The sequence below is a fragment of the Giraffa tippelskirchi genome, chromosome 12 (genome assembly GCF_054371585.1).
Source record: "Giraffa tippelskirchi isolate mGirTip1 chromosome 12, T2T-mGirTip1v1.2.pri, whole genome shotgun sequence".
Taxonomy (NCBI): Eukaryota; Metazoa; Chordata; class Mammalia; order Artiodactyla; family Giraffidae; genus Giraffa; species Giraffa tippelskirchi.
In genome coordinates, this window is record NC_137286.1 from 127499648 (window position 1) to 127526564 (window position 26917).

General features: G+C 33.6%; 2 long non-coding RNA genes across 3 annotated transcripts in view; one reads left to right on the forward strand and one right to left on the reverse strand.

Moving 5' to 3' along the window:
- The window catches only part of LOC145529435 (uncharacterized), a 286481-nt gene that overhangs the window by 142530 nt on the left and 117034 nt on the right, over positions 1-26917 (forward strand). The window contains exon 4 of one of the 2 annotated variants that reach the window (XR_014071224.1): positions 24939-25115. This is a non-coding gene — a long non-coding RNA (uncharacterized LOC145529435). Of the gene's footprint in view, positions 1-24938; positions 25847-26917 lie in introns of those variants that run through there. The other variant, XR_014071223.1, reaches the window with a different exon arrangement.
- The window catches only part of LOC145529439 (uncharacterized), a 284079-nt gene continuing 259829 nt past the window's right edge, over positions 2668-26917 (reverse strand). The window contains exons 6-7 of the long non-coding RNA XR_014071230.1: positions 5481-5557; positions 2668-3036 (exon numbers count right to left, since the gene is read on the reverse strand). This is a non-coding gene — a long non-coding RNA (uncharacterized LOC145529439). The remainder of the gene's footprint in view (positions 3037-5480; positions 5558-26917) is intronic.

The following is a 26917-nucleotide window of genomic DNA, read 5'->3' on the forward strand; positions in this document are numbered from 1 at the left end:
CTTTTATTACACTGTTTTTGGTTCTAAGGAATTAGAATGGCTCAATAAACTCTAAACCCTTTATTTCTTCTTCATTCCTGGAATAATTCTTTTGCACTTGACCCATTATTTGGTTTTTAAATACCCCTTAACTCTTTCCTTTTTTTATTTATTAGCTTACTCACTTTTCTCTCTCTTGATTAGGAAGAGAATAATATTATCTCCTTTTTTAAAAAAATCTATTGATTTTTTTCTGAAGAAAATTACCTCATGGTTTACTCTTTGTAACAATAATTAGTCCAGGGTTTCAAACATGGCTTAGTGTATTATTAATCTAAATAAACAGATTTACCATCCATATAAGTCAGTGTTCTAAGATTCTCTCTGTTTTAAGCAGAATAATTATTAATTAAAGACTGTTAGGTAATCCATGTACTTTGCTGGCATATCTGATAGCATGGAACTAGGTTTAGAATCACTGTAATCAATATCACTGCCTAAATTACACTGTCTAGTAGCTGATGTCAGTAACATGCCGTCAGAATTTTGATCAAGTCCAACACTCACCGCTGCTGGTTCTTGGTACAGGGGTTTCCGCTAGACTTTCTCCCACTATTGCATCTGAAACTAATATGTCTCTCAAGATGACTCCTGGATGACTTCTGAACAAACGTCTCTTCACAATCTTCCTAGTGAAGGAGCACATTGTGTGTTTCTTATTTGTGGGGCCCACAAATGCCTGATGTTTAGAATGTCAGAGTAGGGAAAGGGCCACAGACTTGGTTAATACCATTGAGATTCTACACTTCTTAGTGCTAGGGTTTGCCCTTGCCACTCATTGACTCAGGAAACACATATGCCCTAGTTTAATCATGGTCCTACTTTTAGACTTTCAGTCGGGTTAGATAATATAGTTCATTTTTTTACAGCCAATTTGAGTTAGAATTTATATTGTGTTCCCCAAAAGTTACCCTGGTGAATATCAATCTGGATGTACACATAGTAAGGCCAAAATAGCCCCTACCAAGAGCAGCATAAACAAAGCTCAGCATAATCAACTTGTTTTACAAAAAGAAATGAAATTTAAAGTTGGTGACTTGTTTTAATCACACACAGTAATTCCATTTTGGGCCTACCTGATTCTGCTGCCTCTTTTCCCTTGTTGTTGTTCAGTTGCTAAGTTGGGTCCAATTCAGCAACCCCATGAACTGCAGCATGCCAGTCTTTCCTGTCCTTCACTATCTCCCTGAGTTTCTTCCCTAATGCTCTTTATAATGAGAGTTAAGACAGAACTGAGCCATCTTAGTATTTTTGTTATCTGATGAGGAGACAATCCTGGTGGTGACTGTAATTCTTATGCATACGGTCTCATCTCAATGTACACATTAAATTCTGTGTTTTTCTCAGATCTCCAGTTGCTGACATACTGTTTTAAAATTTTTTAGACTCCTGTGTATTTAGTCCTGTTGCATGTCTCCCCTCCTCTCCAACATAGTCTTTAGTGAAGTAATTAAACATGTATGAGCTAAATGAATTTTAAAATACACACTTTAAGAAAATTGTTTATAAGGTCAATTGTAATATTTCTCCCATAAAATAGTTTAGATAACACTTAGGAGCTGAACATTTTTTTCATTTTGTAGTATAGCTTGGGATTAAATTACTTTCCAATACCTCCTCTAGTGTATGTAATGTGTGTGTGTAAATATATATAAAATATTTAATTTGTATCTTATTTCTCAATTAGTGTATATGAATTCTGTCAGCATGTGTCCTAAACAGAAAAATTGTGCCATTTTCAACTGTGTTTATGATATTCAGAATAATAAGATCCCTAATGTAAATTTTCTTTTATGCACATGCATTATTAATTTGCAGAATACTCAATATTATAAAAAATATCAAATCACTCTGTGAACATCATGAATAAAACCTTACATTCTAAGTGACTTTATTCATTTTCTCTACTGTGCCTTCCACAGGAAATTTAAGCTGTATATATATACTTTTTTCTTTGCTATGGATTATTGAATTGAATATTTAACGGAACAGTATATTTCACTGTCAGTCTATACTGATACTTCGTATTATTTTATTTCTCATATCTCAGTTTCCTTATATAAAATGACAAATAGTTGTTCAGATCAGATGATAGATAGTGATCTTATTCATACAAATAAGATGAATAAAAGTATAATATAAAGGAAATATGATTTTAAATATGAGAAATTTATTAAATAATACAAACCCAGAAGAAAATAAGCATAGTATTATTTTGTGAGTACCACAGTGACATACTGTGTCACTGAATTATATATTTTATTTAATTATTTTAATTCATATATATTGTTGAATATTTCCTACTTTTAATTAATAAAATATAAATCTCAAGAAGTAAATATTTTTATTTATGTAAAAATTATCATGTGATTTTTGTCATTACTGGTTTGAGATGTGATACAGAACCAACCTAGGTATAAAGGTTATTAAATTTATCAGCTTATGCACTTTTAGCTCAAGTCTCAGTATCTAGCTCAAATCTGATTTTCTATCAATTATATTGACAATGTGAGTGCTTCAATTACATACAAACCATGTAACTGCTAACTCTACACTATCCCATCCCAAAACATATCTTCAGTATTGAATAAATATTTAGAGGGATCATTTCCTTTCTTTTTAAATTAATTTTCTGATGTTAATATCCAATGATATAAAGTCCTCCACACCCTTCTTTAAAATTCATAATTGAAATGTTTTGGTATAGGCTTCTAAAAATTCATATATCGCCACATTATATACACTTGATATCTAAACTCTGAGTCAAAAAATGAGGGATTAGCCTCAGACAGAATCAATTCTGTGATGGTGCTCATGCCAACAAGGTATCTTCTCCACTTCTCATTCTGGTTTGGAGTCATTCATAAAGGAGGGAAATTGCCTTGGGCTTTGCCTAAGAGCCAAACCAGAAGTGACAGATTGCTCTGGTTAATAGCAGTGGCTGGTTGGCCTCTCCATGCCTTTTACAAAATGCATCAGAATATCCCCAGAGGGATCCTATAGAGAGAACAGAACAACAACAACAAAAATATGGACCATAATAAGTACTTGTTGCTTGTAAGGAACTACATTAAATAAGTTTTAATATGAGATTTACAACATATTTTGCCAGGTTACCTTAGTTACATATTTTAAAATGTAGTCTTAGTAGCTAAATAATTTAACAGATGGTGGCATTAGATTTTGAAAGGGATGAGTTTGACACTACTGAATTTTTTTAGTTAATAATACACATGTAATTCAGTTTAATTGATTAGAAACATTCGTTTACCTAAAATTAAGCATGACAGATGTAAAGTGTTGTCTTCTCCAATTTTCTAATGCACAACTGGTCTTTTCATTTCATAATCATGGTTACATAAGGTTGTATGGATATTTCTTTGACATTGTACTTAAAGAAATATATATTTAGAGATAACTGAAAAATTATCTAATCAATATTCACCATTTTTTAAGCAAATGATAATTGTATACCATCTTTGCTTAGGAAGGAATGTTTCCAATAATGCCTTTAGTTATCCTAACCTAGGATTTGAGTTTCAGAAAAGTTGGTTAAAGTTTTCTGTTATATACACTTCTTGGTAACAAAGAATGATTTTCATATTAAAAAAAATGTTCATTGAAATAAAATTGTGATGAAATTCTCATTCATTTTAGCAAATGTATTGGCACTTGGCTTATATTAGTAGATAATTTGAAGCTGTTGTGTTTATGAATGTGACTTGTATATATTGCTAAAAACTGTAAAATTAAAAAACAGCCTAATTTCTGTGAAATATTTTTAAAGAAAAACATATCAAATGTGAAGGAGATATAAAGCAATAAATTGAGAGGAAGTTTGGGAACATGACAGAAATTGTAGTTGGTAAGTGACTCAAAATTTTTGTAATTTTATAAGTAGAATGGATGCAAAGAAGATCTAGATAGGCTAAAATGCAATAGTTAAGAGACCCCCAAATTAATGATTTTAAAATATAAAAGCTTAATTTTCTCTTTCATCTAACTGCCTGGAGTTGAATTTCAGTCTGGAAGGGTAGTTCTGCTGTGTAGTTTTGAGGTTCACATTTCCTCTGTGATATTGCTCTTATTACAGCTCTTAACAGCATTGGTCAACAAATGAAAGTTCGGGAGATAAATATGACCTGCTGTTTATTTTTCAAATGAAGTCTTATTGTAACATAGCGATACCAATTCCTGTATGAGTTGTGTTTCCATGCTTTTGTGATGCAATGCATACATACAGTGTGATTCATGAAAATCGAGACCCTATAATGTGATCAGTCCTTTTTATGAAGAGGGAGAGGTTTCCCTGTCTAAGTACACACATGAAGAGGTTATGTGAGCATACAGTGAATCACCAAGCACCGCATGCTAGGAAGAGGGCTCTCACCAAGAATCTGTAGGCACCTTGATCTTGAACTTCCCCATCTCCAGAATTATGAAAACTAAATGTCTGTTATTTAAGGCAACCAGTCTATGGTATTTTGTCAGAGCAGCCCAAGCTGACTAACTCAGAAAGTTATATTTATTGTAGTGTTAACATATGTCCATACAAAATTCTTCTGGAGAATTCTAATGGATTACTTCTTCATTTCTTCTGATACATAAAAAGTCAATTTGAACCCTCAACACTGTCTAAACTGCATATGTCTGTTGAGTGATTAAAAGATAGCATGATACAATCACTTACTTTTTTTTTTGCCACACTGGAAGGCATGTGGGATCTTGGTTCTCTGACCAGGGATCAAGTCTGTGCCCCCTGCATTGGAAGCAGAGTCTTAACCACTGGACTTCCAGGGAAGTCCAGCCACTTAACTTTCTTTGTACTTTTTACTTGTGTGTGTGTGTGTGTGCTTAGCCACTTCAGTCATCTCTGACTGTTTGTGATCCCCCTGGACTGTAGCGTGCCAGGCTTCTCTGCCCATGGGATTCTTCAGGCAAGAATGCTGGAGTGGGTTGCCACGCCCTCCTCCAGGGGATCTTCCCAACTCAGGGATCAAACGTGCATCTCCTACACAGCAGGCAGATTCTCTGCTACTGAGCCACCGGAAAAGCCCCACTTTCACTTCAATTACATCCCAAAGCTGAACAAAATGAGGTATAGATATTCACAGGCTCAGAACTGATTTGGCAAACAGATGTAGTATGTATTTTCATTGACCCAAGACTTCCCTGAGGGGCTCTCTTTATGCTTTTCAACATATTCTGATCATACGATGGGGATAGATTGTATGGTTTCAGGTACATGAAGAACTTGTGTGGATATAATTTTATCCTATCTCTTTTTATAACATTACCACAGCAAAAAAGTTGAAGATTTATTAGTACAAGCTGTAAAGGAGTTATTCTTTGTCTCATTTTATTTATAACAAAACTTGGACTAATTCTGTAAATTTAAGGTGAGTCTCAAACATCATCTTTGAGTTTTTAAAGCAACTGACCTTTTATACTTCTTTAAGGAGACAGATCTGCAGTTTTTGACAAACACTCCCATACAAATGAAGATATTTTCTGTGATCTGAAGTGGAAAAGTAAAGAAGAAATCATGCTTACTATAGTGAGACACATTTATTTGTAACAAATGAGTCACAGATCTAACTTGTTTAACCAAAAGTTCATTTCTCATTTATGTCACAGTTCAATACATGCTTTAATCCACGCAAACATTTAGGGATTCCCATTTCCTCCATCTAATACATCTCCTTTCTTGAACCTTAGAACTGTCAAATAGATGCCTAATGATTTAGGAAGGAGATTTAGAAGTTGCTTACTTCACTTTTGACTAGATTTTATTGGCAGAACTCAGTCACATGACTTTTATGAATGGGACTGAGATATGGAAACTATCTGCATAGTCTAGCAAAAGACTACAGGCACAGGTTGGCACTGTTTTCTGATTTATCCACTCTACCCTTTTGAACACCATATATCAATTCATTCCTCGCTTCCCAAACATAAAATAGTCTTCTGGTAAAAATACACAGAATTTAGTCAGTGAAAACAGCCATTTAATTTTGCTGACAATATGTGGTTCAGGATTTGGGAAATGCCTTAATCAAGAAATTATTTCTTGGAGTTGCTCATGTGTTTGGAATCATATGTCAGCAGGAATCAGTTATTAGCTGGAAACAGATGCCATTTCTAGGATTGACTGGGCAGGATGACCGAGACAGCTCATCCACATGGCTCACGTTTGATTCTGCTGTCAATTGGTAGCTCATCAGGCTGTCAGCAGGAATTCCCATGTAATCATCAGAGGGAAAATGATAAAGTATATTAATATGGGCTATATGACTGTTTCTAAGAATCACAAAATATTAAGTATTTTAATTTGCTAAACTTAAGAATAAGATTAAGAAAAATATAAGCACTGGGATTATATTCAGTGTATAAGTTATTTGAGAAAATAATTACATTAGTAAGAATGAGAAAAAGTGAATAATTATGTTGGAAAACAATTTTAATAAAGTTTATGTTATATTTATATTAGGAATAATTTTCATTAAAAATTCAGTTAAATGGTTGAAATACACATCTTTTGCTCTTTTGTGAGCATGTGATGGAAATATTTCTTTATATGTGTATATATATATATGTTTGTTCATTTATTTATTTAAAAAACCTCAATGTACAGAATTATAGATCTGTACACTGAACATGTGTGATAACAATCCAGATGAGATATTAAGAAATAGAAGTTTGTCAGAACAATAGAAGCTTTCTGTTAATTTCTTCTCTGTCATTAATACCATCACTAGGAGTAATTAACATTCCGCTTAATATTTCTAAACACTGTGTACATGATTGCTTTTATTCAGTGTTGTTATGTCAATAAAATATATCTAAACATTCCTGGTGTTATGATATAATATTCTGTTATATAAATAACTTGTGAATATCCATTACATTTCAATGAACAATTTGCATGCACACACACACACAAACACAAACACACATCTGTTTTAGCTTTGTATATATCAAGTTCAGTTGCTAGTTCTTGGGTATGCATGTCTGGGTTTTATAATTGCTCACAAAGATTTTTCCAAAATGCTATATAATAGTAAATAACATGGCTAGGTATGTCTCTCCCTTTCCAACACTTGGTTTCTTAATTTTTTTGTGTGTGTGTGTGTTTAGGTATTTTGGAGTACCTCCTATCTCATTATGATTTAAATTTCTGTTTTTATAATAAACGATGATGTCGAGCCTTCAGATAATCTTATAAACCACTTGGCTGTCTTGCTCATGAATCTTCCAGATTGTCCAATATTTAATTTATGGGGGCAATCGTTTTGTACTTGATGTGGAAGAGTACTTTATCTTCAATATAATTTCATTTTCAATACATGCATTACACAACTTTTCTTACTCTGTGTCTTGCCTCTTTACTTTCTGCATAGATCCTTTTAAGTAACAAGAGGACATAAATATATTCTACTAATGAAGTAAACACTGGTCTTTAACTTTATGTGTGGTATCCTTTATATTTGAGTTAAAAGGTCCTGAGAAAACTTTCTATGTTTTTCTCCAGAAGCCTTATTTTAAAATAACACTTTGCATATAGGAGTGCAGACTGGAACTTATTTGCCTATGCTGTGATACAAGGTCTTTTGTAGTGTCTAATTTACTTTTTATTTAACCTAGTTAGTTATTAATTTCAGATATTGAAAATTTTATTTCAAGGATTTCCATTTGTTTCAGGTTTTGTGTATCTGTAACTTCAATTCTCAGATGAAACGCTCCAGCATATCTTATCTTTACTTCGTCATATTCACCATGGGTATTTTAAAATTTTTTCCTGAGATTTGTAGCACCTGGAATACTTGTCTGTTTTCTCTTGTTTCTTCATCAGTAAATCCCATATTCTGGCTTGTCTTTTAATTACTCTGAAATGTTTGATTTTTGTCTACCCAAAATATTACTGTCACTGAAAGTCATCTTCATCCCAGGAGCATTCAGTTTGTTCCTTGCAGCAGAGACTGATTACAGGCACAGCACCTTAAGCCACATAAAGCTAGTCTATTTCCAGTTTTCATGTAATCATAACCTATAAAGTGTTCAGAGCACTGACTGAGTGCCTTGCATGCTTACTAGTTGTTCTCTTTCTTTTGCCCCTGAATCCAAGCTTTTTGCTTCTCCAGTTCTCCTATGAGAGCACCAAATTCTCTGCTTAGCATTTCAGTCTTTCAAAAAGTTGTTTTCTTTCTTTCTCTCTAAGCAACAATTTCTAAGCTTATAATAAAAGCCCCAGAACCATATATATGACCCTGGGGCTTTTATTACAAAGACCCTGGGGTTTTTAAATATATATATATGGTTTCCCTGGTGGCTCAGACAGTAAAGATTCTGCATGCAATGCAGGAGACCCAGGTTAAATCCCTGGGTCTGGAAGATCCCCTGGAGAAGGAAATGGTAACCCACTCCAGTATTCTTGTCTGGAGAATCCCATGGACAGAGGAGCCTGTCTGACTCTTTGTGACACCATGGATTGCAAGACATTAGACTTCTCATCCTTCACTATCTCCCGGAGTTTGCTTAAACTCATGTCCGTTTATTTGATGATGCCATCCAACCATCTCATCCTCTGTCATCCCCTTCTCCTCCTGCCTTCAATCTTTCCCAGCATCAGAGACTTTATCAGTGTGTTGGCTCTTCACATCAGGTGGCCACAGTATAGGAGCTTCAATATCAACTTCGTTCCTTCCAATTATATTCCAGGTTGATTTCTTTTAGGATTGACTGGTTTGATCTCCTTGCAGTTCAAGGGACTCTCAAGAGTCTCTCCAGCACCACAGTTCAAAAGCATCAGTTCTTCAGTGCTCAGCCTTCCTTATGGTCAAAATGTAACATCCAAACATGACTACTGGAAAAGCCATATTTTTGACTATACAGACCTTTTTTGGCAAAGGGATGTCTTTGCTTTTTAATACACTGTCTAGTTTTGTCATAGCTTTCCTTCCAAGAAACAAGTGTCTTTAATTTCACGTCTGCAGTCAGTATCCACAGTGAGTTTGGAGTCCAGGAAAATAAAATCTGTCACTACTTCTACTTTTTCCTCACCTACTTACCATGAAGTGATGGGATTGGATGCTGTGGTCTTAGTGTTTTGACTGTTGAGTTTTAAGCCAGCTTTTTCACTCTCCTCTTTCACTTTCATCAAGAGGCTCTTTAGTTCCTCTTCACTTTCTGCCGTAAGGGTGGTGTCATCTGCATATCTGCAGTTATTGATATTTCTTCCAGCAATCTTGATTCCAGTTTGTGATTCATCCAGCCTGGCATTTTGCATGATGTACTCTGCATATAATGAAATAAACAGGATGACAATATGTAGCCTTGTCATACTCTTTCCGATTTTGAACCAATCCGTTGTTCCATGTAAGGTTCTAACTGTTGCTTCTTGACCCATATACAGGTATATATATTGTGTGTGTGTGTGTGTGTGTGTGTGTGCGTGCGTGTGTATCACATTTATTTGTGTCACTTGAATGTTTTATACAGTTTTTACTATTGACATACAGGAAAATGCACATAGGTTTCTAGTGATTAAATAATATAACTTTCATTAAGAGATGGTGGTTCTATAATCACACATCTTAGAGTTATAGCCAAAATGCAAAAAAGATATACTGTTACTAAATTCACTAAATTTGGATCTCAGAACCTCTTTTGTATTTCTCCAACATAATCTTATAACCAAAGTGCTTTAATTTCCTTGGTTACTCAGTCAGCTAATGCTTGCTGTGGTTAAAATTTGTATGTCAGATATCTGGAAGAATTTTAATAGAACTTGACAGTAGTATAAAATTATTTCTGAAGTTCCAAATTTTGACAAAAATTGTGTAGGTGAATGCAAAGCACAGATTTTTTTTTTTGAGTTCTTATTATCTTTCTGAGATATCTTCAATTGCTTTTAGATAGGTGCTCCGCGTTTCTGTCTTTGATCAGTGAAATCACCAGCTGATTGTATGTCTAGGTTTGTTCTCGAGACTCATTTAAAAAAATCAATTAAGGTGGTACAGTTTAGAAGACTGACTTTAAATGATAGTATATTGCAAATCATGTGGGAAATTCAAGTTGCCTCAATTATGACAATCCCAGTAATGATTTTTGTATCATAACCTTCCTATTTAGTTTTCAATGAACCAATTTTATATAGGCTAGTGTTTGCTGGCTTTTCTGTGTTTTTTACACTTTGATAAAATCTGAGGATATTTAAAAATAATATAAAATGTTTTATTTTCATTTGTTGCAATATAGGACATATTCTTTTCACATTATTCTACTTAACTAGTAATTTGTTGTTTAAGTTTTTTAAATTAAGTGTTCTTTGGTTTTTATAAATCACTTATTCATGAAGATGGAAGATATTATTATATCAACTTGATGCTTATTTAATGCTTGCTTTATTTAATAAAAATTTAATTTTTACCTTGCAGCAGAAAGCTTAATGAGCCTTGACTGCTGTCTTTATGAAAATATGAATGAAAGAGTGACATAATGTATTGCAAGGATTGGGTTCATAATCATAAAATGTGAGGGAGGGAAGAGATTCATTTTTAACATAATAGTAGCATAAGTCCACATGGGTTTCTATGTATACAATTTATCAAGTGGGTGGAGGGTAAAGTATGATATATAAAGCTTATGTTTTCAAGAACATAGGAAATTTACAAAGTTCTTATTATTCTATAAGCTGGAGCTACTGGTAAGGCCATATATCATCAGTAAATGAAAAATTAAATACTTTTTACATGTAAATATAATATGGTAAAGGCAACCTATGTCATGATGCTGCTTGCTGAGTATCCAAATTTCTAAATTAACTTCACATTTTATGAACATTATTTTTGTAACTGACTATGAATCTTTATTTAATATGTGATATAAATTTATTATGTATTTTGACAAATTTTTAATTTATTTGACAACGTATACTTAGTAAATCTTTTTGAAGAAGGGGCAAAATACATAGTGGTTAGATGTCCTAGAGGATGGGATTCAATCCAGACCTGTGTTCACATTCCTGTTTTACCACTGACTAGATCTGTAACTTCAGACAGTAGTTCTTGTGCTTCTGCTCTTTGTCCTGTAATCAGAGTCGTGCCACTGTTTATGTCACACATTCTCTATGAAGGTTAAATGAGTCAGTATTTTTCAACCTTTTTTTTCCTCCTAAGTTTTTCTAAGGAAACTTTTTAGATTATTTTCTTCCTAATTCCTCACTATTACATTTTTATAGCATCGATGTATTATATATCAGTTGAAGGACTGTGAGTCTTTAGAGGATCATAAATTACTATAACATGTAAGATATCTTTCTCTCCTCCCACCCCAAACAGATTTCTGCCCCTTAGGTTGATATTACCCCTGTTGAAGATACATGAAGTAATCTGAACTCTTAATGAATGTTTAAGTTTGTATCACTCAGTATATCAATACATGGAGATGGAGATTCTATTATAATTTATATGGCCTATAGATGCAAATTGAAATAAATCCTTGCATGTGTATTAATACAGTAGGGTTTTGATTAAAACAGTTTCATTGAAGATACATATTCCATATAATAAGAAATAACAATTTTACTGAAATTTTAGTGTCTCTAAACATAGACTGATGATTTTTATTAACTTTAAAGGAAACAACAATATTTTAACCCACATTTAGAAACAGATTTATTACTTATGGAGATAGGTGATTGTGCTGTAAATAAATACATAATTCAATGTTAGAGTTAACTCAAAACTCTTTGGTAAAGAATCCTGTGCATTCAGATTAATTCTACTTTGACAGTATTTAGAAGTAATTTCCATATCATGAGGACATAAAATTACAACTCAGAAAAATGTGAAATGTGAATAACAGAATGAAGTCTGTCATCCAGCAGGACCCAGGTGATGCACCCCGCTTTTCAGTGTGCCCTTCTCGTACATGGCTGGCCAGAGACATGGGGTCCCATCAGCATTTCTGCTTTACTCATCAGTACTAAGCTAAATTTTCCTTAGTATTGTTTGATACTGCTGGGATCTCACCCCCTTTTTAAAAATTTTACAGTGACTTTTAGAAAAAGTCACTAAAAAAGAGCTATATTTAGATTATATATTTTATTTTTGCCATATCATGAGTGATATTATTATCGGAAGATAATCTACATATTACGTGAAAGAGGAGGTTGTGAAACAATTCATACTAATTCCCCTACAGCCACACCAAGATCTGTGGATGAAGTTGTTAAGGAAACTCTTTCAATTTATATTCAATAGTGGGGTCACATATAATTAGCAGTCTCTAAACTTTTCAGTATACTTAAATATTTAGTATTTCTTTATGTAAAACAGACCAATGTGCAAAATCACTGGAAACTACTTTCCACATTTCTGTGTTAAATCAGAATAAGATGAGGTATTATACTAAAGAAGAAATAATAATCTGGAATGTTTCCCAGGACTGCAAACAGCTTCATCTTACCCTCTGTGCTCCTAAATAGAGGATCTTTTCATAACCATGCCAACAAAATGAATAAAGCCTTTGACAATTCAAAAATTTGGATGATGAAGACATGGGGACAAAATATATGAGAACATAATATTTGCATGAGGAATAATTTTTAGGAATTAAAACAAAAATATGTGGACTTCTGGTTCATGTTAAATTTTGAGATTGTGTCAATCTCACCTGTTTTTATAAATAAAGAAAAATGAGATTTAACATTTTAAAAGAGTTAAGAAAATAAAGCTCATACAAAATAAACATAAATCAACCATTTATGGATATAAATGTGAATGCAATCAAAGAAGAGTAAGAAGGCTGACTATAAGATGGTATAAAGCTGCATAACTGTAGAATTATGAAAAGAAATGGGACAAAAATTATACATTATGCATGTGTCAGTGACTGAGAGCTAGCTCTAACCAGTTAACCCACTGAGGGCTCACATGTCACCGGTATAACCCTGGATTAGAGGTCCCGTAGGAAAGTGGAGAAATCTGTAGAACATCTGGAGTAGGAAGTGTAAGAAAAGAGATAACCAAGTAAGTAAAAACACCCAACACTAGATACGAATTCAAAGACATGAAATTTTAATACAATGAAAGTCAAAAACTGATACAACAGGGAGATCAGTCCCTTAACAAATGAATTAAAACATGCACAGAAGCTGAATTTAACTTAAGTTCCTGAAAGAAATATTGGGGGAAAAAAATCACTAATACTCAAAAGGAAAAGGAAAAAAGACAAGCAGACAAACACGCATCAAGAAGTACATAGGAGATCCATAGTCATTGATGTTTAAAAAACTCTTCCATTGTGCATTTACCTTAGAGGGTTTTCTGTGTCTGTACCATATGAACAAAATTATAAAAACAACTCTCAAAGAGTAAACTTTGTATTAGTCATAATTCAAAGTAGAATTTGTGAGTTAGGATTTAGTATTGAGGATTAAATCCAGTCCTCTCACTGAAATGAGCACAGTGAGATACAGAAGGAGAATGTGAAAGAGAAATAAATGAAGATAAAGAGAAGATATTGAAAGATTCCAGTACACTTCTAATGGGATGTCCTGGAGAAGATGATAGATGGAGTGGTAGAGAAGCTATATTCAAAACGATGGTGACTGAGAATTCTCTAGAATTAAATTCATAATTCTTCGAAGAAAAAGCTATCATGGATGCTTAACCAATACAAACACATTCATGTAAATAAAAGTCCATTTTCATTTAACTGACAAATGTTAAGAATAGTGAGAATATCCCATAGGTACTGGACAAAGTGTGCTTTCTAATGAATTACAGACTACAATAAAACAACAAAAAGTAATGGGAAAATGGACTGGCATGTTCAGAAGAGGTGTGAGCAGATGATCTACTAAACTAGAATTATATGGGCAGCAAAATTAATATCTGAAGATAAAATCACATCAAAGATATTTTCCAAAGAAAACAAATATTTGGAATCATGCTACCAGGAATCACTAGTAAGAGATTAACTACATATATAGTAATAATGAGAAGTGCTGCTAAGTCACGTCAGTCGTGTCCGACTCTGTGCGACCCCATAGACGGCAGCCCACCAGGCTCCGCCGTCCCTGGGATTCTCCAGGCAAGAATACTGGAGTGGGTTGCCATTTCCTTCTCCAGTGCATGAAAGGGAAAAGTGAAAGTGAAGTCGCTCAGTCGTGTCCGACTCTTAGCGACCCCATGGACTATAGCCTACCAGGCTCCTCCGTCCATGAGATTTTCCAGGCAAGAGTACTGGAGTGGGGTGCCATTGCCTTCTCCAGAGAAGTGCTAAAGACAGACAAACACACACATACACAATCCTCCCCATCTTTTTTTTTTTTTACTTGTTATCTATCAAAGCTCTCATTTGTTTAATTAAGAATTTAATTTTTAGGACAGGATTAGATTCACAGCAAAACTAAGGAGAAGGATAGCGACTGCCCATAAACCAGCTGTACACATGCCTGTATAGCTCCTCCATTATCAGTATCCCTCGTCAGAGCTACGCATGTGTTACAGTTGATGAACCTACATTGACATTGCAAGCTCACTTAAATTCTATACTTTACAGCACAGTTTGCTCTCCATTTTGTATATTCTATAGGTTTGGACAAATGAATAATGACACATATCCATCTTTATAGTATCATGTAGAGTATTTTTAAGTGTAAAACTCCTCTATGCTCTGCCTAATCTTCCCTCCTCCCATTCCCCACCCAAACCCAGGCCATTACAGATCTTTATACTGTTTACATAGTTTTATCTTTTCTAGAATGTTGTATAATTGTGTGCTGTGTGCTTAGTCATGTCCGACTCTTGTGATCCCATAGACTGTAGCCTGCCAGGCTCCTCTGTCCATGGAATTCTCCAGGCAAGAATACTGGAGTGGGTTGCCATTTCCTTCTCCAGGGGATCTTCCTGACCCAGGAATCGAACCCAGGTCTCCTGCATTGCAAGCAGACTCTTTACCTACTGAGCTCTAAGGGAAGCCGGTTGTATAATTGGAACCACGCAATATGTATCTTTTTCAGATTAATTTATTTCTCTTAGTAATACTCATTTAAGGTAATCCCATGTCTTTATGTGGGTTGACAGCTCTTTTGTTATTTTTTGTAAAGCATTGAATTATATTCCATTGTTTCATATACTAAAGGATATGTTGATCACTGCCAAATTTGGCAAATGTGAAAAAGCTGCCATAAACATTTATGCATCAATTATTGTGTGGACATAAATTTCAGCCTCATTTTCTGGATTGTATGATACAGATGTTTTTAATTTGGAAGGAAATTGTCAATGTTCTTCAAAAGTGGCTTGCCACTTTGCTTTCCCACCAGCAATGAGTGAAAGTTGCTGTTGCTTCTCATCTCCTTGGCATTTGACTTTGTCAGTATTCTAGGTTTTAGCCATTCAAATAAGGGTGTAATGCTTTCTCCTTGCTCTTTTAGTTTGTTTGCTTTTTCTTGATGACTGCAATGTGAAGCATGTTTTCCTGTGCCTTAACTTGCCATTTGTATATTCTCTTTGTTGGGATATCTGCTAAGGTCTTATTTTTTAACTGGTGTGCTTGTTTTCTTATTGTTGACTTTTAAGAGGTCTTTGTGTATTTTGAATACACTCCTTTATCAGCTGTGTCTTTTGGAAATATTTTTCCCATTCTTTGGCTTGTCTTTTAACCCTCTTGCTATTGTTTGTCTCAGACCAAAATCTTTTACTTTTAATGAAGTTCAAGTTGTCAATTATTTCTTTCATGGGTTGTGCCTTTTGTGTTCTATCTAAAAAGGCTTTGCTAAACCCAAGGTAATGTAGATTTTCTCCTGTGTTATATTCTAGGAGTTTTAAAGTTTTGTATTTTGTTTTTTTGGCTTGTTTCCGTTTTATGATAGGTGTAAAGTCTAATTTTTGTGAAAGGTATAAGGTACATGTCTAGATTCTTTTTTTTTTTTTTTTTGGCATGTGAATGTCCAGATATTTGAGCAATTTGTTGAAATTTGTTGAAAAGACTTTTCACTACATTACATGGTTTTGATCCTTTGTCAAATATCAGTTGGCTATATTAACATGAATATATTTCTGGACTCTATATATGTCACTGACCACTTTGTCTATTCTTTGGAAAATACTGACCTGCTCTATAGCAATTCTTGAGGTTGGGTAGTGTCGTTCCTCCCAGTTTTTCTTCTGCAATAATGTGTTGGGTATTTTGGGTCTAATGACTCTCTATATAAACTTTGGAAACAGTAGATAGCCACACAGTAATTTACTGGGATTTTGATTGGAATTGAATTAAATCTGTAGATCAAGTTATGAAGAGCTAATATCTTGATAATATTGAGTTTTTCTATCCATGAATAATGAATATCTCCCCTTATATACAGTACTTTAAAAAATTTGCCTATCAGAGTTTTGTAGTTGCCTGTATCTCAACACTGTACATATTTTCTCAGATTTATATCTAAGTATTTCATTTTGGAGGCTACTAACATAAATGATGTTTCATTTTTATTTAAAATTCCACTTGTTTGTTGGTGAAATATAGGGAAGCAATAGTGTATCACCCTTGTACCCTGAAAACTTGTTGTAATTCATTTATAGTTTTTTGGGCGTTTTTGTTGATTCTTTCAGATTTTCTACATAGATGAACATGTCATCTGTCTTCAGAGACAATTTTATTTCTTCCTTTCCACACTGTGCCTCTTTTATTTTCCTTGCTTGTATTATTACATTAGCTAGGATTTCCAGTACAATGTTGAAAACAAGGGGTGAGAGAGGACATCCTTTCTATACTTGGTTTTATTAGGAAAATTTCTAATTTCTCACCATTAAGTATGATCTTAGATATAGGGTTCTATTTTTTTTGGTGGATATTCTTTATCAAGTTGAACCCCTGTATTTCTACTTCACTGAGAATTTTTATCATGGATTTAAATTGTTCTTCATTTTCTAGTTTCCTAAGTTGGAAGCCTAGATATAGATTCTTGACCTTCCTCTTCTCTGATACATGCCTTTAATGCTTAGTTACCTCTCAGCAGTGTTTTCATAGCATTCCAAATATTTTGATAAAATTGTGTTGCTTTTTCATTTGATAAAGTTGTGTTGCGTTTTCATTTAATTAAAAACACTTTAAAATTTCTCTTGAGATTTTATTTTTGAACTATGTATTATATAAAAGGATGCTGATTAATCTCCAAATATTTGGGAGATTTTCTGTCTTTCTATTCTTGATTTCTCAATAATCACAAGGCATCCAGGAATGATACCTGACAAAAAGCCCCACAGTTTCATTGAAAATATTCAAGGAAATACTTTGTGATAGCCACTGAAGCACTCTTAAGGACTAGGAGACAAATGGATATTGCATGCCCTAAGGTTTATCACAATAAGTAGCTTTCATCGAAACCAACTATTGGAACAATGAATGCTACTGATATTTGGGAAAGTTTAATAAATGGGCAAGTGACTGGATGCTACACAGAAAGAAGTAATAATACTAATTCCAAGAACAGCATTTTTTTTTTTTTTTTAATTTCTTCTTTGGTCAAAATCTTAAGCTAGTATGAATCCTTCTAAATCTTTCTGATCTCCAGTACTGGCTAACAAAATCAAATAAAAGCTTAAAACTTAGTTTGACTCACAGAATGTGTTCTCTCAACTCCAAAAGAAATAAAAATGTTTCTTAGGCTACTTGACTAGGTTTATATTGTTTTTAAAAAAAAAAACATTTTTGACTTTGCTATAAAGTGAAAGTGAAAGTCACCCAGTCACGTCCGACTCTTTGCGACCCCATGGACTTAGTCCATGGAGTTCTCCAGGCCAGAAGACTGGAGTGGGTATCCTTTCCCTTCTCCAGGGGATCTTCCCAACCCAGGGATCGAACCTAGGTTTCCCACATTGCAGGAGGATTCTTTACCAGCTGAGCCACAAGGGAAGCCCAAGAATACTGGAGTGGGTAGCTTATCCCTTCTCCAGTGGATCTTCCTGACCCAGGAATAGAACCGGGGTCTCCTGCTTTGCAGGTGGATTTTTTACCAACTGAGCTATGAGGGAAGCCCTATTTTTGCTATAATGCTAACTAATATACATTAAATTTTGATATAATATTCTAGCTCAGAAACACCTACAAAACCATCTACAGGCAAGGCAATGTTCACATCTTCAAACTAATTTAAAATTAAAGAAAAATAAATGACATTTTTACCTATTTAAATATTTGACAGATATACACATGTTATTTATATTGAATACATTACAATTCACATTGTAAGCAGAGTTCATATTTCCAGGAATTGCACAGTGTCTTTCTTAACAAACCAATTGATAATACTTGTTTATATGGGGCGTGTTGCTCAGTAATTGTGTAGAGGCATTATATATTCTTCTGTAATAGTCTCATGCATGCTGTTCAAATCAGCAAACAGACTATTCAAAAGACCAATTCTCTAAATATATATAAACCCCAAACTTCAAATATAAAAATTACCACACCTGCTTATTAGAAGTATCTTGTTAATATATCAGCAGGATAGAATATATTTTGTTTGCATTCAATTACAAAAAATTAAAGAATGATCATTTGCCAGTAGTTCATATTGCTGCCAAATATGTTTCTGTAAAAGAGTGTAGAAAAATGCAAACCATAATACAATAAAATATAAAAATTAAATTAATACATGCCCAAAGGTAACTTGTCTGTCTGCTTGCAAACTATTGAATAATGCTATTTCATTTTTATAAGTTTAGGAATGTCACCTATCCAAAAGCTAGTTTTGATAAAATACTGATTTCTGTATTTCCTACTTAATTATACAGAGTGCCTGATTATTTTCTAATGAAATATTTCTTTGCAAAATATTACATTGATCATAGTTATTTCCTATAGGAAAATACAACTTTTACTTAAGATGATGCGTTCTTTTTATTCCAAAAGGATAGATATAGTTAGTATATTATGTTTTCTTAATGTTGATAGAAGTAGACATTTTTATTATTAAAAATTTAATCTTAAAGTATTCATGAAGAAATAGTAAGTATTAATATAATGGTTTTAGTAAACTTTTTTTGTTACTACATATAAAATGGATGATTTGATAAATGTGTATATTCTGTATATTTTCATTTCCTGACACCTGACAAGATTAGAGTCAGTGTTTACCCTGAGTCACTTTTTCTTATCAATTATAATATTATAAACCTGTAAGTGAAAAGTAAGTTGAAGATATATATGTGTGTGTGTGTGTTAGTAACTTCGTTCTGAAAATTCTACATTGAGATTTATTTTATTACAAACTTATTAATATATATTAACAAGCAATTATATGTAAGCCCTTTGCATATGATTATAGTAAAGCTGGTCAAACTATGCACTACAACCTTTTTAGGAAACAAACTAAATTAACCAAGAAATGGCATAAAAAAGTAAAAAATTAAGAATGTTTAATGAACATTTAATGGTTCCTATCTTAAAATAATTAAAATGGTAACTGGTAAGTAGTGAGCCAGTTATATAAATAATACAGTATAAATAATAATATATGGATAATAAAAATTGAATAGAAGAATTCAGTGCGGAATTTAGTTGAGCTATCTTGGGAAGAGGAAAAATTCTTAATGATTTGTGAAATCCATAGGTATGTCTTATCATGTAGAAATTAACTGTGTCCAGGTTATATACTTAAAGATGTACTTCCATGAATTGAATCTGGTTCGTGTTTGTATTTGTTCTTTTGCATTGCTATTGTTAACCCTGGCAAATTTGCCAAATTAGAACCAAGAAAGATCCACTGCAATGTTGACAACATTCACTGTGTTTTTCACAAATACCAGTGAAGAAGTGTCTCTACTGCTATTTAACAAATGACTCCAGTTCCTCTCCAAGTGTCTCCTAAGGCACAGCGGAAGTATTGTGAAGCCATTTCTTATTACCTCTTCCAACATTTTGCTTCCTCTCTTTCACCTTTGAGGCTATATTCCTACTTTATCAGACTCTCATTTCCTTTCTAGAAATTAGTTTTCCTAAGTAATAGTTGTTATGCATTTTAAAAATCAAGCATGCAGAAGAGTCGATAATTTAAGCATGCTCTGCCTTGCAATCAACTCTCAACCCTCTCACCTAAAATATATTATTTATTTAAATTCTTCTATTTACAAATTATTATACATATCAGTCCATTATTCTCAATGCTATTCAGATAATTTTACTTTCTTTTATATTTGCAATTGTTTCTTAGTTATGGGAAAAAAATTAGTTGTGTTAAATAATTTCACCTTAGCTCTTATATTCCTTTTTTCTGTTGAGTGCTATATTTTGTAATTTCTAGTTCTTTTATTAGCTTATTTATATAAATTTGAAAATTATATTTCTTGTCCAAATTAATTTGGACAGATCTATTCATACCTTACTACAGAAACTGAGCTATTTTCACAACCCCATCCTGTTCAATACCTCTAGTATTTTGCCCCTCAAAATTGAAAATGTGTGCATCCTCTTCTGAAGTAAAATTATTTTCATCATTCTAAAAGTTAATTTAAAATTTAAAAATGATCTAAAGAGTTTTTATTTGCTATAAATATATCCTATTGCTAATTACAGAAAAATTAACTTGCTTCTAAAATGTATTTCTGTTTCTAAAGCCCCATTTCTCTTAGTCATACACTTAAAAGAGGTTTCTCTTAGAAACTAAGGTCAAACAAGCTAGATTTTACTTTGCTTTATTTTGAACTATTATTTTATAATTTCTGTGCCAACTCTGTAATTTCCATCCCTTTTCTATATACACATGCATAATGTGCCTTCCTCTATACTCAGAGAGGAAAATATTTTAAAAACACATTTTCCCAGTGTTGGGGGAGTGTGTAATTTCCTCCTTTCTATGTCTCCGCAACAAAGATTTGAAACGGCAGACCAGTGTTGCAGCTTGGTTACAAGTCAGTTTTATTCAGCAAGCAAAGGATAGTACACCCTCGAGGCATGAGGGCGGGCCACATATAAAAAGAGAGAGGTTCAATCTTGGCTCCTCTTTTTATATGTTTTGTCTCCTCCCCCTGAGCCTGCCTTGTGATGGGGCAGCCAGGAAGGCTGTTTGTTTCACCTGAGGTTCTCACTCGGGTCCTCAGATTTTCTTTTCCATTTTCTCGGGCTTTTTCCTTTCTGTGTCTTTTAGCCATCACTATTTTGGACTCCTTTTTTCTATTCTAACTGCCTAACACCAGGATAATTTGTGTCTTCTCCCTCATTCACCCGGGTGTCTGACTTAGCTCCAGTTTTGACCAGTGATTTTAAATTCACTCCCCACCAGTAATCTGGGCACACGTACTTAAGAATAAGATGAAATGGTCCTTCTGTCTTCTGTTTTGGTAGTCATGTCAATTCTAGGCATAAGGAGTGCTACACATGATCTTTTTGAGTCTGTGAATATCTGAAAAATATCTGTTCTTTCCCTCCCACTTCATTGATTATCTGGCTGAGTATAGAGCTCAAACTCTCAGATAAGTTTTCTTGAAGCACCATGGAAGCTTTCCTTGTGATTTCTGGAAAGCTTATTTTGGTTTAACTGTCTCATGCCAAGGCTTGGTCACATTTCTTTACAAGTCACCTTTTTTTATGACCTCAAATTTTTTAATTTTCATGAGGCTAAAACGTTGGATGGTTCTTCCATTCCTCATGCTTACACTTAGGGATTGCTGCACATCTGAAAATCTGTTTTCTCTTACTTGGGACACTAGCTCCTATTATTTCTTTAATAGTTGTTATCTCCTTTTTATTTATTTATTTTTTTTCTGATTTCTTTCTGAAACTCAAGTGTGTTTGTTGGTTTATGGATATAACTTCTTTGTTTCTCATGATTTGTTACATTTTTTATCCCTATTCTCTAATTCTTAGAGTTACTGAAATTTTACTGACTACAATTGTCTAACCCAAATCTTTTCTGGAGTACCATGGACAGGCTTTGAAACCCACTGAGTGCCTCACTGTATGTATTCTGGGCTCTGGCTGCCTACTCAACTCTTTTATTCATAAATTCACTCCCTAGCCATGTACATCCCTAACCTCCCAGTAAGTCTAAATAGGAACTCCTAGTGTCTTCCTGTATCTTTGTTGGATAAATCTCACTTATAAACTTCTCTTCATTGATTTAGCTTTTAATTACATATGCGTTGTGTGTGCACTCAGCTTCTCAGTCATATCTGACTCTTCGTGACCACATGGCCTGCCAAGCTCTTCTGTCCATGGAATTTTCCAGGTAGGAATACTGGTCAAGTTGCCATTTCCTACTGCAAGGGATTTTTCCTACCCAGAAATCTAACTTGCATCTCTTTAGTCTCTTGCCTTTGCAGGCAGATTCTTTATCACTGGGCCACCTGGGTTAGCTTCTGTTTAGTTCTACTTCTCTCCTAACTTTTACTGTTCTCCAGGTAGTCTTATCTGTTTCCACCTTAATATAGTAAATGTTTAAATGTAGGTCTGGAGCAAGCAGATAATTTACAGAAAGAAACAGTTAACTATTCATAGATGGAGGCAGAAATTAAACTCATCTGTTCTCATCTAAATTGAATATTCTTCCATTGATGTGCTTTCATTATAATTTTTCCACTTCCCTTTTACTTGTTATTTAAACAATAAATGTAAACAATGACAGAGAGCATTGTATTTTTCCTCCTTAAGGTAAGAAAGGTGAGGGAGAGGTTGGTTTTGGTGAATGAAGAGGAGGTGGATGAGAGAATGTCAGCTTGACCCTGGTTTTGATTCTGTGTTATCTCCTACCATCATGTCCATATTACAGAGTTACACTGCAATTTTCATTTTCTACAAAATATCTTCATTTCCACTACCTTATGTGGTTGTACAACACGCTATGTACAGTGACCGCTGAAATGAAAAAAATGATGATAGGCATATTTAAACAATTTTCCAAAAACTACATCTGTAGTGATTGGGAGAGATGAGATTAGTACTTAGAATAGTTACCTCAGTTTCTAGTGCTCTTTTTAACTATTCCTCTAGCAGTTTCATAAGAGACAAAAGTAAAACTATAAAGAAATATGTAAAAGTACAATTCTCATCAAAATGTATATTTAGAATTCTGTGTATTTATTTAACCATCCAAACTAACTTTTTCATGATTCCTTCCTTATTTTCAAATTGTGGATATAAATGTTAAATCCATAAGCATAAATTATGTAGCACTCCTAATATAGAATTTTACTAAAAATAAACTTTCAGTAAATACTAATTCTAATTTAGTTTATTATTTAGCTTCAATATAATTATTATCTTCATATTACATAAAACACATAGGTCTTTTTATATGAACTGAAAAAAATACCAGAGATGTTTTTAGGCATCTTTTATCCTACTTGAACAGAAACTTACTGCAAAAATAACCTTTATATTATTATATGTGGACTATCTTTCTGATTTGGGAAAAAAAGCTATGATAAATTGAAGAAAATCCAACTGTACCTCATTTGAGACATCCTACACATTAACTTTATTTCTGTGAAAACCAATTCTTGATTTGGCAAATCAACATGTAACCAATCCCAAATAATTTGGTAAAACAGATACTACAGTGCTTTACTAAGAATTTATTCACTGTAAGATTGTGCTTTGCTTAGTTGCTCAGTTGTGTCTGACTCTTTGTGAATCCATGGACTGTAGCCCACCAGGCTCCTCTGTTCATGGGGATTCTCCAAGCGAGAATACTGAAGTGGATTGCCATGCCTTCCTCCAGGGGATCTTCCCAACCCAGGGATCAAACCCAGGTCTCCCACATTTTAGGCAGATTCTTTACCATTGAACCATCAGGGAAGCCCACTGTAAGATTAACTTGTAAAAATATATGTCTGATAATCTTTGTCAAGAGTGTTATAAAAAATGACAACTATATAGTCATCACTATTGTCAAACTCCATTAGTATAAAAAATCATATTATTTTGTTAATAATTCTGGATGTAACTTGTATATTTGGTTATCAGAAAAAGTTTCAAAGTGGTTATTAAAAATACAAAGTGTGACGAATGTCCCATATAAGAGAATTGCTCTGTAATGACTATTTAATGTTTGTTACCCTAACATAAACTAATTGGCCACACATGCTGTGTAAAACACTTACCATCCACTGAAATTATTGTGCTCTTTCTTATTTGTAGTATAGTTAGACCAAAGGAAAAAGGAAAAAGAATGCCTTCTCTGGATAAATAGGAAAAGAAATTGTGTAGAAATTAGAGAAATGTAAAGAAACCAGATGATACAACTGTTAAAACTAGCAAGTCTAATAATATTGGTTCTTTTGGAGCTGAGATTTGGTTTAATTCAGTTGCCACAAATCAAAAGCCAACAAATTCACTGAACAGGTTTTATCTAAAGCAATTCTTTGGGACTATTTTCTTTCAGACCTCAAATTATATCCTATAGACCATTTGTTATCAAACTAACAGAACACAAACTCTTTATTCATTTCATTCATGAAACTATAGTGCAAAAAGTGAAGGTTAGTTTTTAGGTCTCTTTGTAACTCTTAGCATTGACCTTTATTATATAAATGCCCATAGCTGGCATATGGCTAATATTATTGGGAGTCCTATGAGTCTTTGACTTTTGAGATATTTGAAATGAGTGAGTATCAAATATAAATGCTGTGGTTTCATTGGACATTTCATTATTAATTTATAATTTAATGTTTTATCAGAAAGTGTGAGTTAAATAAACATTGAGTTTGTGAGTTACTTGGTATATAATACATAGTGAATTTTGTTAACAACCCTTATTTGTTAGAAAAGATGTGTTGTCTCTAATTTTTGTAGTGGGCTTCTGAATTCTTTGTTTCTTTATTAAATCTATTATGACTTCTATATTTTAAATTTCTATATTTTCACTGATTTTCTTTTTCTTTTTTTGACAGATGAGTAAACTTGCCAGAAGGCAAGGTACTTTGTTAGTACATGACAGAAGTGTCAACTGGAAAAAATGCACAACATAAAAATTAAGAATTAAGTTTTATTTGGCCGACAAAACTGAGGACTTCAGCCTGAGATGCAGCCTCTCCAGTAATGCTGAGGGATTGCTCCAAAGACTGAAGGTAAGGGAGGAACCAAGAAATATAGAAGTTTTTGCCACAAAGATCAGGTATTCTGAACTTCAAAAGATTACCGTTAATTAAAGAAAACCAGATACCTCAATAGGCTTCCCTTGTAGCTCAGTCGATAAAGAATCTGCCTGCAATGCAGGAGACCCAGGTTCGATTCCTGGGTTGGGAAGATCTCCTGGAGAAGAAAATGGCAACCCACTCAAGTATTCTTGCTTGGAGAATCCCATGGACAGAGGAGCTTGGCAGGCTTTATAGTCCATAGGGTCGCAAGAGTCGGACACGGCTTAGCTACTAAACCACCACCAGGTAACTCAAGTTAATGAATTTAGTACTTTTCTGTGTATGGGAAGATTCAAAAGTCTGGGCCCATTGAAATCATTCCTTTGATTTGCACCTTAGCTATCTAGGGCCAACAGCCTGTTTGTTCCCATGCTGAATTTCCTCAGGGTGCGGCGTTAGGGGTCGCTACAGTGGCTGAGGGCTTGCCAGCATGCAGCCACTTTTATTTCCATCTTGAGTTCCCTCAAGGCTCATGTCAAGGCAGTCTAAGGGCTGCAGCATCCATCAGGGCAGCAACAGCCTAAAGGGGATTTATCGTGAATCTAACATTTTCATGGGATTCTATGATAGTATAGACTCCTGACATGAGCAAATCCAAGTTGTTAATAGAAGAAAACATCTCCTATTTAGGCACTTGGAATTCCCACAATGCAAAAATAAAACAAGCCTAAAAACTGGCCACATTTCAAGGGAAAAAAAAAGAACCATTATTGAGATATGTAAACTGAAAAAAAAATTTTTATATAGCCAAGAAATTGCCAGGGATGTAATAAAATTATTCCCATGGAAGTATTTAAAGAAATGAAAGTTGGGAATAAAATTCAAGCAAATGTTTGTGGTTATAATTTCTGTCAAATCAGTTTTAACAATTAAAAGAAATTTCACAAATAAAAAATATGATAGTTGAATTTTAAAACTCATCAAAGATGTTGAAGAGTTTTGTTTAATGTAACAGGGAAATAGAAGTAGTAACCTCAACTTTTAAAAAGTTAAGGAACATATAAAGTTCAAAGAAACAGAAAATATGAGAGAAGAATAAAGGAGCGTAAGTCTGATTGGTATTGCCAGAAAGAAAGCATAGAAAGCATTGTGGAAAGATTATATTTGAAAACCTGTTTGTAAATATTTCAAAATTGATGGAAAGAGCCACGAATGCTCCAAACAAGATAGACAAAAATAAATGTGTAGCTATCAAATATTAGAGAAAATGTGTGACACCTAAACTGAATAAGAGAAAAACTAATGAATTCAGAAATGAAAGACATAACAGATTTTCATGACAGTAGACCTCTTAAGAGGTACAATTGAAGCTAGACAGAAGTGGACTCATATTTGCTAAGACATGAATGACAACTATCAATGTTGAAGTGTGTACACAACAAAATTCTCGTTCATCAATGAGGATAAAATAAAGACAATTGTAAACAAATACTGAAAGTATTAATCATCAACAAACTTTCACTACAGAACATTCTGTTAGACATTTTAAGATGCTAAAATTAAGACAAATGGTAAGAAATCAAAGCAAACAGTTTTATATTTGTCCAACTTCATGTGCAAAATTTTCTGTTTACATACAGACTATTGAATATCACTGGGTATTAAAAAGATATGAGCTATCAAGCCATGAAACTACATGAAGAAATCTTAAATGCTCATTATTAAGTGAAAGAAACCAGTCTAAATAACAATATACTGTATGCCTCCAATTATATAACATTTTGGAAAAGTAG